The sequence below is a fragment of the Notamacropus eugenii genome, chromosome 2 (genome assembly GCF_028372415.1).
Source record: "Notamacropus eugenii isolate mMacEug1 chromosome 2, mMacEug1.pri_v2, whole genome shotgun sequence".
Taxonomy (NCBI): domain Eukaryota; kingdom Metazoa; phylum Chordata; class Mammalia; order Diprotodontia; family Macropodidae; genus Notamacropus; species Notamacropus eugenii.
Genome location: NC_092873.1, coordinates 442,733,319 through 442,745,879, shown reverse-complemented (window position 1 = coordinate 442,745,879; position 12,561 = coordinate 442,733,319).

Sequence of the window (12,561 nt, the reverse complement as noted above, 5' to 3'; positions counted from 1 at the left end):
CTGACTTTCTAGACTGCAATACCACATTCATCACCTTTATTTGTCCCCCAGCTCCCTTCTCAGCTCTATTTTTTTATGTTGTTTTCCCAATTAGAATGTAAACTCCTTGAGTGAAGGGAAGTCCTTTTTGCTTTTCCATAAACTTAGCGATTAACACAGTGCTTAGCACTTAGTAAGCTTTTAATAAATGCTTACTGCCTTGCCTCATCTCTGAGGTGACCAGCGACCTCCAATTTGATAAATTCATTGTCTTTTTTTTTTTTGAGATCTTCATCCTCCTTGGCCTCTGTAACTTTCTATGTTGTTGAACAATCTTTATTACTAGATACCATCTCCTACCTTGGTTTCAAAAATGCTACAATTTCCTATTTCTCCTACTCTGTCACTTCTACTGACTCCTATTGCTCACTCCTGTAAGCCCCAAGAGTGTATCCTAGGCCCTCTTTTCTTCTCTTTTGACACTTTATTCATTTACTCCAACAGCACGAATCTTTGCCTTCACATTGATTACTCAGAAATCATGAAGAGAACCTCAAAGCAGAAAATAATTTGCTGGGGCATGTACATATAGAGGTCCTTGAATGTACCTACCTAGAAGATGGAGGACCTTATCCCAGACTTCTCTTTGTTATGGATGTTATTGTTGCAGTGTTTTTCTCCTTCTACTTATTTGCATGGGAGAGACAAAGAGTTGTAGAATTGCTATTTGTTGCCATAAATGGATGATGATGTGTAGTTTTTATATGAGAAATTCAACAGAAAGCCATGTAGATTCCCTAATAATAACCTAGAGAGAGTGGAAATACTTCTGAAAAGGTTCTTAGTTACCGGAAAATGTGACTCAAAAAATAAAATGAAACCTAGTTTGCTAGAAAGTTTCCCCCTATATTCCAAAGAGTTTAGAATCTTCTGGAGAAGAAAGCCTATCTTGGAACTGGATCTAGAAAAAACAACAACTTTTAAGATTAAAAAAAACTAGAAAGAACTTTTCTTTTGGAAAAATTTTTTTTCTGTATCAACAGTGAAGTATGTTAAGCGCTTCTACTTTCTAAAATTATAGAAAGGAAAGTTTCAGAGCTTGAAATTTTTAAAGTATGGCATAGCCTACTCATTCTCCTTTGTGGAAGAAAGAGTATCTCAGCTAAGGACTCTCATTGAAATTAGAAGCTAGAAGAAGACAAGCACTCCAAAACAATGTGGCCAGTGGAGAAATAGCTAGTGCAGATGTATAGAGACTATATGTATCAGTTAACATGAATGGGGAAATGGCCATGTGGGAGCAGCATGGTAACATCTTCAGAAGACATCAGCAGCTCTGTCTACTACACTGAAAATAGAGCTACTTCCTATGTGCTTCTGGGTTGTATATGTTTCTATGTGTGTACCTCTGTATCTGTACCCTGGCCACAATATTCCCTATGTATGTGCCTCTCCATGTAGTGTCCCTGTGTATTTTCACTCTTCTTACTCATGATGTGTGCATTTCTGGAAGACTGTGCCTAAGTTTATGAGGAAAAAATGTTTCGTTAGTACTATTGCTACAATGCTGCCTCATTAAATGCCTTGGATTTGAACTAAAATTGTCTTTTGACGGACTAGTAAAGGTAATCACATTGCTGAGTGCTTTTCAACCTGGGATACCCTTGTCTAGAGGACCCATTTTCCAGACCTACAACATTAGCTAGCTGCAGAATATTTCCACCTCAATGCCCCACTGGTATGTCAAACTCATAATGTCCAGTACAGAGCTCACTACTTGTATTGCCCATGTGCTTGCTTTTATACTACCTTTCTCCCTACCTGCTCCTCTTTCTGACTACAATTTCTTTCTGTAGCACAACCACTGATCCCCTCTTATGTTCATAACCTCGATATTACCTTTGACCCTTGCCTCTCATAGTTATTCAATTACCAAGTACCCATGGTGTATCTCTTGTAACTATCCCTTTCTCTTTAGTCTCATGCTCAAAAACCTTGTGTAGAATCATTACCACCCAACTAAGCTACTATGTTAACCTCCTGAAAGATCTTCCTGTATCTACTCTTCTCCTTCAATTCATCATTCATTCCACTTCCAGAATGATCTTTCTTATGCAGAAATCTGGTTTTATTCAAAAACAAAAATTGCCAGTAAAAGTCAAACTTCTCAGCTATTCAAGGACCTTCACAATCTTCACTCACCTACCTTTGCAGCCTCATATCAGTCTTCTAAATGGGCTCTATGCTTCAGCAAACCTCAAACACACTAATCTCCTGCCTCTTTACCTTTGCTCATGCTTTAGCCTGTTTCTTAAATGTTCTCTCGTCACCTCTGTTGAGTTCCAATGCAATTCAAATGCTACCTCCTACGTGAAGGTTTCCTTCATTCTGTTATACTGTCCACAGCACTTGTATGACATGATATAATATAGCTATAATTAGTGTATTATCCCTATCATGCTCCATCCATGAGGGCAAGGGACTGAGTCATACCTAGGCCTTGTATGTTGCCCAATAGCAAGCATAGTATTCTGTACATAGGGATTGGGATAAAAATAAGAACTGGGGTTGTGTTTTCATTGATATTAGAACTTCCTACATGGGGAAGCAGTCTACCAATATAGGTCAGTACCTTCTCTGACGTTCTAGAGCACTAAGCAGTTAAGAGATTGCCCAGAGTTCCACATTTAGTACATGTTGGAGGTGTTCCTAGAGAACTGAGGCCAGTTCTTTTTTCATTACAGTCGTAGGTATAACAAATATTTGAATGAATGACAGGTTCAAGAACTCATACAAAGGTATTAGCCTTAATAAGTAGTAGAGTTATCTCTTATTTGATAAGAGGGAGAGAGCCCATGGTGCTGTGGAGATGTTTCTTTAAAGAATGTATCATAGATGACCTCATTCCTCTCAGTGAAATGACTTCCATCCCCATCATCTGTTTTACCCATGAGGGTGGGGGAATGGTTAGGAAAGAAGACAAGAAGTAGCTTCATAAGATTTAAAACTAGAAGGAACCTTCCAAATTATCTAGTTTACCCCATGTCCTCATTTATAGATGAAGAAACTGAGGCCCAGATAGGGGAAGCAATTTGGCCAAAGTCACATGGAATAGACATAGCATTCCATCATTGACTCCAAATGACATGCTCACTATACTATGTCCCACTGTCACCCAAAGAAAAGATTTCAAATAATTCCTATTGAGAATGAGATAGGAAGACCAGAGGGTTAGAACTTAAGAATTATTGAGGAGTAAAGAGAGTCCAGCCGAGGTTCTCTAACAAAAATGTGTACTGAGTAGCATAAGCTTAATTCTGTAACTTTTTGAAAAATAATGCTCAACATCTCTGGAATAGTTGTAGAGAACTCTATCCTTTAAAGCAAGGATTTAAGGGATTCTAGTCCAATTAAGAATGACAACAGGGCAGATCAAGAAAATGAGACTAAGTGTGAAGGAACTTAAAGTTGCATTGATAAACTGGGAGACTAGGGATCAGCAAAAAAACTGGAAATGAGAGGAAGGGAAAAAAATAAAAGTTCTGACATGAGAAACAGTTTAAAGAATTTATTTCAATGTTCTAGGTTCGGTAGTTGATTCAGTTCAGAGATGATCATGGCTGAGATATGGTCATTCTGGTTTGTTGACGAAGTGGAGTAGAGAAGACTGTCAGTGGAGCCGAGAGATAGAGCCATGTAAGCACATTTTCAGAAGGGATGAATAGAAATTTGTTGTTGAGTTGTTTCAGTCATGTCCAACTCTTTGTGACCCCCATTTGGGATTTACTTGGCAAAGATATGGAAGTGGTTTTGTCATTTCCGTCTCCAGCTCATTTTACAGAGGAGCAACTAGTGTTAAGTAACTTGCTTAGGGTCACACATCTAGTGTCTGAGGCTGGATTTGAACTCAGGTCTTCATGACTCCAGGCTCTGTGCTCTATCCATTGTACCACCTGGCTGCGCTAGATAGAATTGAGGACAGTTATATTGATTTGAAGATGTGACTATAGGAGAGTTCAAACAGGATAGTCAATGTTATTTTTGGAATAAGAAATGAGATCATCTTCTGCAGGAATGCTGGTGGGATGAGAGGACTTAAGATTTCTGTAAAAATAGTCAAATTTGCAAAAGTTAACAAAAATTAAGACTTGAACATAATCTTTGCATTCATTTTCCTGATGCTTCAAATTAAATTATAAGTACATTTTATCAATTTAACTAAAAGTGTTTTGAAGCTCTTGTGTATATGCTTCATACAAAGAAATGACTGTTTGATTTAACTGCACAAAAGTCTTTTAATTGACACATTTTTCATGTATTAAACATTTCATATTTTTAAACAACTTTGTGGAAGATTGTCAGTAAGATTTAAATATAAGGTTCAATTTATTTTCTTCATGGACATATTTATTCTCACAGCTCTTAAGGAAAGACCCATTGTTTTTATTTCAATTGTATATTTTATATATGGACTACAAAAATCTGTGGGCATTTATCAGGTCATCTCTTTCTTACTAACTGAAGCTTTGGCAGGAGGCTTATGTCATGCTTTAGTTCAATATAATTTATCAGCTAGGAAAGTACTAAATAGCATGCTTGATGGAAACAAAATGTAGATCAAATTGGCAAATTTCTGCCAATAGAATATTTTGCATATTCTCTTTTCTAGTTTTCTTGGAAAAGTTAATGATTATTACTGGTGCCAAACAGTGCCCTTTAACTCCTTATTACCTGGAATCGTTTATTCAAGTGCATTAAAATATCCCCCTCAAGTTGCCCCATTGCATGCACTAGTACTGTTTTTAGAATTCTTACAACTCAATCTTCATTATTTTCCACAAACTCAAAATTAAGTCTCTCAACTAATATTTGTTATTTCAACATCATCTGTGAGCTGAGATCATGTTGCATGAATATAAGTGAATTGTGACAATTAACCCTCAGAGTTAAATGACTTAACTAACAGTGTTAAGTGACTTGCCCAGGGCTATAGAGCCGGTAGGTGTCTGAGGTCAGATTTGAACTCTGGAAGATGAATCTTTCTGACTTCAGGGCTAGCATTCTAGTCACCGTGGTAGCACAGTAACATCTCCAAACAGCTATCTTTTAATTCTACTCCATTTCTTTCCTTCTAAATGAGATTCATCCACGCTGAGAGAATTCAATTCAATTCAGCCAACATTGGTTCAATGCCTGTGTGCTGATACAGGCCATAGTGGGGACTCTTGATGGGTACAAGGGATCCATAATTCTGAAGCACCAGGCACTTCAGATCCACATGAGGAAGGGAACCAGGGGAGTCATGAGCACCCTGGGTACATGGCAAGTAAGAAAGATAGGCACAGAAAGGAACTCCCTCTCTGACTCAGAGAACCCTTTCTCCTCTCCCCACTCCAGTTCGTTTCTCCACTTATTTTTTTCTGTTTCTACTGCTGTCATTCTTTTGTTTTTAAACCTTCCTTTGACCAGCTCATGTAAGGTGTGCTGCATGAGTCCATCTTATCCCCATTGATTATGTTTGGGACCTTCACCCAACTTTCAAAAAATATGGAATCCCTTCACCCCAGTCTTATTACCTCCTCTAGGTGCTTTTTGAATACACAAGCCCAGAGTTTGTCTTTCTTTTGTCCCTCAATGACTCTTAAACCAGGTCGAGTTCCTAATGGAAAATGTCTTGTGTCCCCCTTTCAGTATGTATTATATCGTCACCATGTCCTTTTAAGCTTTAAAAATTGTTTACCTTCCTTTAGTTTTTTTATTCACTAATTTTGCTTTTCTGATACTATGGAAAACTCTAGTTTATTTTTTAAAGAATACTTATAAATTTTAAAGCCCTTTCACATTTGTAGGATTATGTGTGTTCATCCTTCATTGCTGAAGACCATGCCATCAGAGAAATGATGACATGACTTGCACTTGACTTGGTTTTGAGTGAGGGAGGGCTGTGCAGGTCACCAGCCTCACTTTTTCTCCAGAGCCTTCTGAATCCAGTGACCAGATATTCATCAGGATGAGGAGATGACCAAGAATGAGGCAATTGGGGTTAAGTGACTTGCCAAGGTCACATGACTAGTGAGTGTCAAGTGTCTGAGGTATTGAACTCAGGTCCTCCTGACTCCTGCACTGGTGCTCTATCCACTGCACCACCTAGCTGCTCCTTGTAGGACTATACTTAATTTTGCAAGATAAACTATCCTTGAGTCCAAAACATATGCCTTTGCTTTTAATTATCTCACATTCCAGTTTTCTTTTCTTTTTCCATTGTTGGTGAGTAGTCTAGGCAGTGATGACTGGAGTAGAATTTTGTCTCTTAGTGGACATTTGCAATATTTTCTCTTCGACTTGGAAGTTCTAGAACATTTCTCATTTAGAGAAATGCTGGAATTCCTCTATAATAGTGGATTGCAGATTCTGTAGATCTGTACTTCTGGGATATACATATATGTATACATACATGCATACACATACACACACACATACATACATACACACACATATACATATATGTGTATGTCTATATGCCTGAATATATATTCAGGGAAGTATAAATCCAGCAGAAGACACATGGAGGATATATATATATGTGTGTGTGTGTGTCTCTGTGTATGTGTATACACACATACATATATGTATATATACAAGTTTACATACATATATAGCTATATGCAAAAGAATATATATATATACACACACACACGCATATATGTAGTAGAGGATTCTGGGAAGATGGCAAAGTAGATCAGAAAATTTCAAGCTCTCAAGATTTTCCCTCACCAAAGAGCACCTCAGGGCAAACAAAGTGTGGGTGGAGATAAATAAGAATAGGGGCACAACCCGGGTCTTCCTGGGACAATTTGAGATCAGAAGAAAAATCCCAGGACCAGGTTTGGTCCCTATGGAGAGTAAACACCTCCAGGCTAGGGTCCATTTTTAACAATAAACTCCAAATGGATTAAACAACAAGTGGCAAGCCCTGGGATTAGTTAGTTGGAGAGGCTGCCTGGGCCCCAGCCACAGGAACTTTCACCCCCAGGATAGTGGGGGCAGTTGGGCATTTGAGCCCAGGAAGATTGAGAGAGCCTCTGCTGATGAGGAACACCAGACCCAGCTATGCTGTGGAGAGAGGCAGATAGAGAAGGATCCAGAGAAGGGGAGGGTGCAGAAAGTCTTTGGCTGCAGGCACTTAGAGGAGGTTGAAGGTTTGGTTTTGCTTCCAGGCTAGAAGGGAGAACTCAAGATCTGGGGCAAGAGGTACCATTTCCATACCCCAGAGCTAGAGGTAGTTATAAAAATTAAACTATTACCAGAAAAAATGCATAGGCAAAGGAGAAAGTATCCAACCATAGAAAGCTATTATGGGGATGACCTGGGTTTATCTTCAGAGGAGAGTATTGAAGTAAAGAAACCCCCAAAGAGTAACATCAAATTGTCACCTGCCCAAAAAGAATTCTTAGAAGATCTTTAAAAAGAGTTTAAAAACCAAATGACAGAGATGGAAGAAAAATGATAGAAAAAAATAAGAATAATCCAAGAAAAACAAGAAGGTTATGAAAGGAAAGTCAATCAATTAGAAAAGGAAATCCAGAATCTTAAGGAAGAAAATGACACCTTGAAAATTAAAACTGGGCAAAGTGAAGCCAGCAAAATTATAAGAGATCAAGAAAAAATTAAACAAAATATGAATAATGAAAAAATAGAAGAGAAAGTGAAACATCTTATAAGAAAAATAACAGATTTGGAGAATAGGTCAAGAAGAGAAAATTATAAAAATAATTGGACTAACTGAAAGTTATGATCATAAAAAGAATCTTGATACAATAATACAAGAAATAATTAAAGAAAATTGTCCTGAAGCATTAGAATAAGGGGGAAGTAGAAATAGAAAAAATCCATCCATCACTACTTAAAAGAGATCCTATGAGGAAAACTTATAGATAGGGATATCAGAGTCAAATTCTGAAACCTTCAGTTTAAGGATAAAATATTAAAAGCATCAAGATTAAAACAATTTAAATATGATGGAGACTCAGTTAGAATCACACAAGACTTACCAGCAGAGACATTAAAGGACCATGGGTCTTGGAACATAACATATTGAAGAGCAAAAGAACTGGAGCTCCAGACAAAAATATCATACCCTGCAAAGTTAAGTATTATTCTGAATGGAAAAAAATGGACATTTGATAAACTCTCAGACTTTCAAGATTTTGTTAAGAAAAATCCTTAACGTAATAGAAGATTCAACATTCAAGAACCAAAAGAAATATAAGGGACATACCGAACACTGATTATAAGGGATTCAAAGGACAGACCTTATATATATGTAAAATATATGTCTAAGATTCTTATTAATAATTGGGTAGCTCTTAAGAAAGATTGAGGTCAACTTGACTATGATATTAATTTTAAAAGTAAAACCATTTAGGAACAGCTAAAAAGCATGATTATATTTTACAAATGAGGTGCAAGAGGAAGAATCAATAAAGAGGTATTAGAAGGGGAAGGAGGGCTGGCAGTTCTGGTAACCTGCTTTCTTTGGGAATGGATTTGAGAGGGATCTACATATATATTTATTTAGAAGAATATAAAAGTCTTTTAAATTCAGAAGAGATAAAACAGTAGGGGCATAGGAAGTGGGGAGAGGACAAGAGAATCGGTAAAAGGGGGTATAGAAGGATATTTAGATTTATGGGAATGGGAGGAGAGGGGAGGGATCCTTGAAGGGGGATAGACAAATAATAGGAGGGCAAAGGTAGGTAGAAGTTAAGTAGAGCAGGCAGGAGGGATAGGAAACAAGAGATATAGACAAACATAAAAGCAAAGATCAGGAGTAGAATATGTTTGGGAAAGCATATGTATGTATGTATATATGTATATGTGTATGTATATATCTATATCTATAGAGAAACATGTCTAAACTTTATTCTAGCCTTCTGGGGAGGGTTGGGCAATGGAAAGAAAAAAGTAAAAATGTTCACAGCAGAGAATAAAAGAAAACTCACAAAGAAGCAAAGAAAAAATGGATAATTCTCAACACAATGTGTATTATTTATCATACAGATTTTCTTGAAATGAAAATTTATTGTTACATATTTTGAATATCCTCACTTATGTTCTACTGTGCACAAGACATGCTTTTTTTCCCCTTTCTTACTTTATATTTGTTTCAGTTAGTTTATGATATGTTTTTGTTTCTTTTCTCTATTCTGTATTTGTGCTCTGGCCTTTAGTCTAGAATAAAATTTAAAAAAGAATGCACATATATATATATATATATGTATGCATAAATGATGGGCAGCTAGGTGGTGTAGTGGATAGAGCACTGTGCTTGGAATCAGGAAGACTCATCTTTATGAGTTCAGAGTTTATTTCGGATACTAGCTCTATGACCCTGGGCAAGTCCTTAACCCTGTCTGCCTCCATTTCTTCATCTGAATGAGCTGGGGAAGGAAATGGCAAACCACTCCAGTATCTTTGCCAAGAAAACCCTAAATGGGGTCATGAAGAATTGTACATTACTGAAAAACAACTGAGCTACAACAGCAATGCATGTATGTACATACGCACGTATGTATGTATGTATTTTAAAGACAGGATCTCCCCACCTTACCTGGGGTTATTCATAGTCCATCTTCCCCTACCAATTAGCACGGGAGTTTTGACATGCTCTGTTTAAGAAATTAATCAGTTCATCTCTCTTTAGTCAATCCTAATCCTTCACCTTTACTACCAGGGGTTCACCATATTAATGCCAAGCTTAGAGTAGACTGGATCAGCATGTACTACAATTCAGGACGCCAAAGCTCAAGAGATCAACCAACCTCAGCCTCCCCAGTAGCTAGGATTATAGGATGTGTCACTACAGCCAGTAGTTTACATTCTTTTAGGACATCCTGTAACATGATATTCTGAGAATTTGTTTCATCATGGTTTTCTGCAGTAAATCTTTAATTATATCTCAGCTCCCTGTTTCCCAGCTCATTTACTTTTTGTGGATATGTCTTCAGTTTTCCTAATTTTCCTAGGTTTGTTTCGGTTTTGGCCTTTATCCAATATTTGGTGTTTGTCTCCTTTGGTTTTTGACCTTTGGTTATCAGTCACAGATTATCCTTCAGTATTTCTTTTTTTTTTTAGTAAGAACTTTAATTTTACTCCTTATCTTTATTCTGGATAGGCTTAAACTAGGCCAACCCAATGAGTCAGCTCAAGGTTTAAAATATAATAAAAGTCAATTTCATTAAATACACAAAAAATTAAAAGAATAGAATTTCTAGTTTAAAAATGAAATAAAATACTACTCTCCTTCTCTTTATTCACCGTGGCAACTGGCCATAATGGGTCACACACTATAGGCAGTAAGTTCTGATATAATTTCTGACACCAATTTTCCCCTGAGCTAGGCCCTTTATACTTCAGATGGCAAGAAAGCAAAATGGTTTTTGCATCCCCTTAATAGAACAGCCTAGTCTGCATCCTTAGAGAACCCATCCAGTATATAGGAAACTGGGAAGGTCTACTGAGGAGGCAAAGGGAAAGGGAAAAGAGGAAGAGGAGGAGCAGTGTGAAGGCAGCAGCCTGGTCTCTCCTTATAACTGAAGGCTTCAATTGCCTCACTTGCTGGTAGTTCAGAAGGATAGTTCCTACTGTGCTCCTCTCTCAGTCCTTTACGTCTTCCAACTACTCTTGGAGGTCTTATGGCCCATTCATAATCTTTTGGAGGCATTCTTGTTGTATTTGTTGCAGAATTTTCTTCCTCCGGAATTTTCCTCTGGCTTTTCTCATCCTATTTATTGCCTGACTTAAGAAGTTTAATTTATCTTTTAATTACTTCAGTCTTTCTGCTGGAAATTTCTTTCCTTTTCTTTCTTTTAATTGTTTCAATTTTTCTTTTCATTTGTCTGCTGCGTTTTTAGTTACTCTGAGGTAATGAGGGGAGCTGGACTTAAAAGCACCATCTCATTTAGTGTCTGTGCTGCCAGTACTTTAATTCTTTTGCTGAATCACTTTGGCTGGTCTGGTGTGGTTCCATTCTGATTTCTAAATTGTCTTTTTTTTGTTATTGTAGTATTCTTTCTTCTGAAGATTATTCTTTTTTTTCTCCATTTAACAAATTTTTATTTAGAGACAATATACCATAAGCAAAGCACTGTTAGAGATACAAAGAACAAGGCAGTGGCATTGCTGCCTTATGGAATCATGCCAGTTCTGAAGATTATTCTTAATTGCCATTACCCCACATTATTTATTTACTGTAGTAGGGCCTCTTTTTGCTTAGTCATTTCATGAGTCACTTCGCTGTGCATTTTGGGCAAGGTTTTCCCTGTGAAAATTTTTCCTTTCCTCCCTTTTTTGTTGCTGTTTTTTTTTCTTTTGGCACATTTTCTTTGGCACATTTCTTGCCATTTTTACATGAAAGGCAGCTAGGTGGAAGAATGGATAAGAGCTGGACCTAGAGGCAGGAAAACCTGAATTCAAATTAGACCTCAGACACTAACTAACTGTGTGACCCTAGGTGGGTCACTTAACATTTGCCTCGCTTCAGTATCCTCATCCAAAAAATGGGGAGAATAATGGAAAATAATAGTACCTATTTCCTGTTTTTGTACTGATGAGACAGGTCTTTTCTCACTGAGCCATCTTGCTGTAAATATCACAAAGGTATATTTAGGCAATTCCTTTTTTCCTTTTAAGAAAGAGTTATGTTCATGTCTTCTGAATTTCATCCCTCAAAGTTTCCTGCTTCTCTTGGGATGTTGCCCTGTAAAAGGTCAAACCATGACATCCTACCTATCTTTCCTCTGAACTCTTTGAAATCTGCTCTTCTCAAATTAGGTATGTTACACATTAGGCTATGCAGTCCTCTCCTCAATCATGGGATGTTTATTTGGATAGAAAAGAGCTGGGGTCATTTCTACATCAGCAGCCAGTTCTCTTCAGAGACAAAGAGACAGAAAGAAAGAAAGACAGAGAGAGAGAGAGATACAGAGAGAAACAAGTGACATAGAGACACAAAAAGAGAGACAGAGAAAGAGATCCAATAAATTTACAGGGAGTTCAAGTCCCTTGTCAATATATTGGCATGTCTTCTGACAGGTATATTATATTTTCCCCAAACTCTTCACCTAATTCCTCCTTCTATCTAGATGGTCTGTATTACACTCTTTTATAAAGTGTCTTTACAAAATTATTTCTTCTGTTTTTATCTTAAAATAAAAATATTTCTTAACCATATTTTTTAAGATCTTAATTACTTAGATTTCCTCACCTGAGAATATATTCTTAATATACAATGCTAATCCATACTCCCTTTTCTTAATCTTTTCATTTTTTATAACGTCTACGTTCCCACAGCCAAATTGCACTCATATTCTATCCCATCAAATTTCAGAGATCCATCAGAGCTCAAATTTGCTTCTTTGCTTCTTTATCATCTCTAGTTCCACCTCCATCCTCCCCCTCCCCCATGCTACATACAACTCTATGTAGACATCTGAGGCCATGGGTTTATTGCTGTCTCTCTTTTTGAATATTGTCTCCTACTAATTACTCCTTTCGGCTGTTCTTCCTTCTGTATTGTATCTG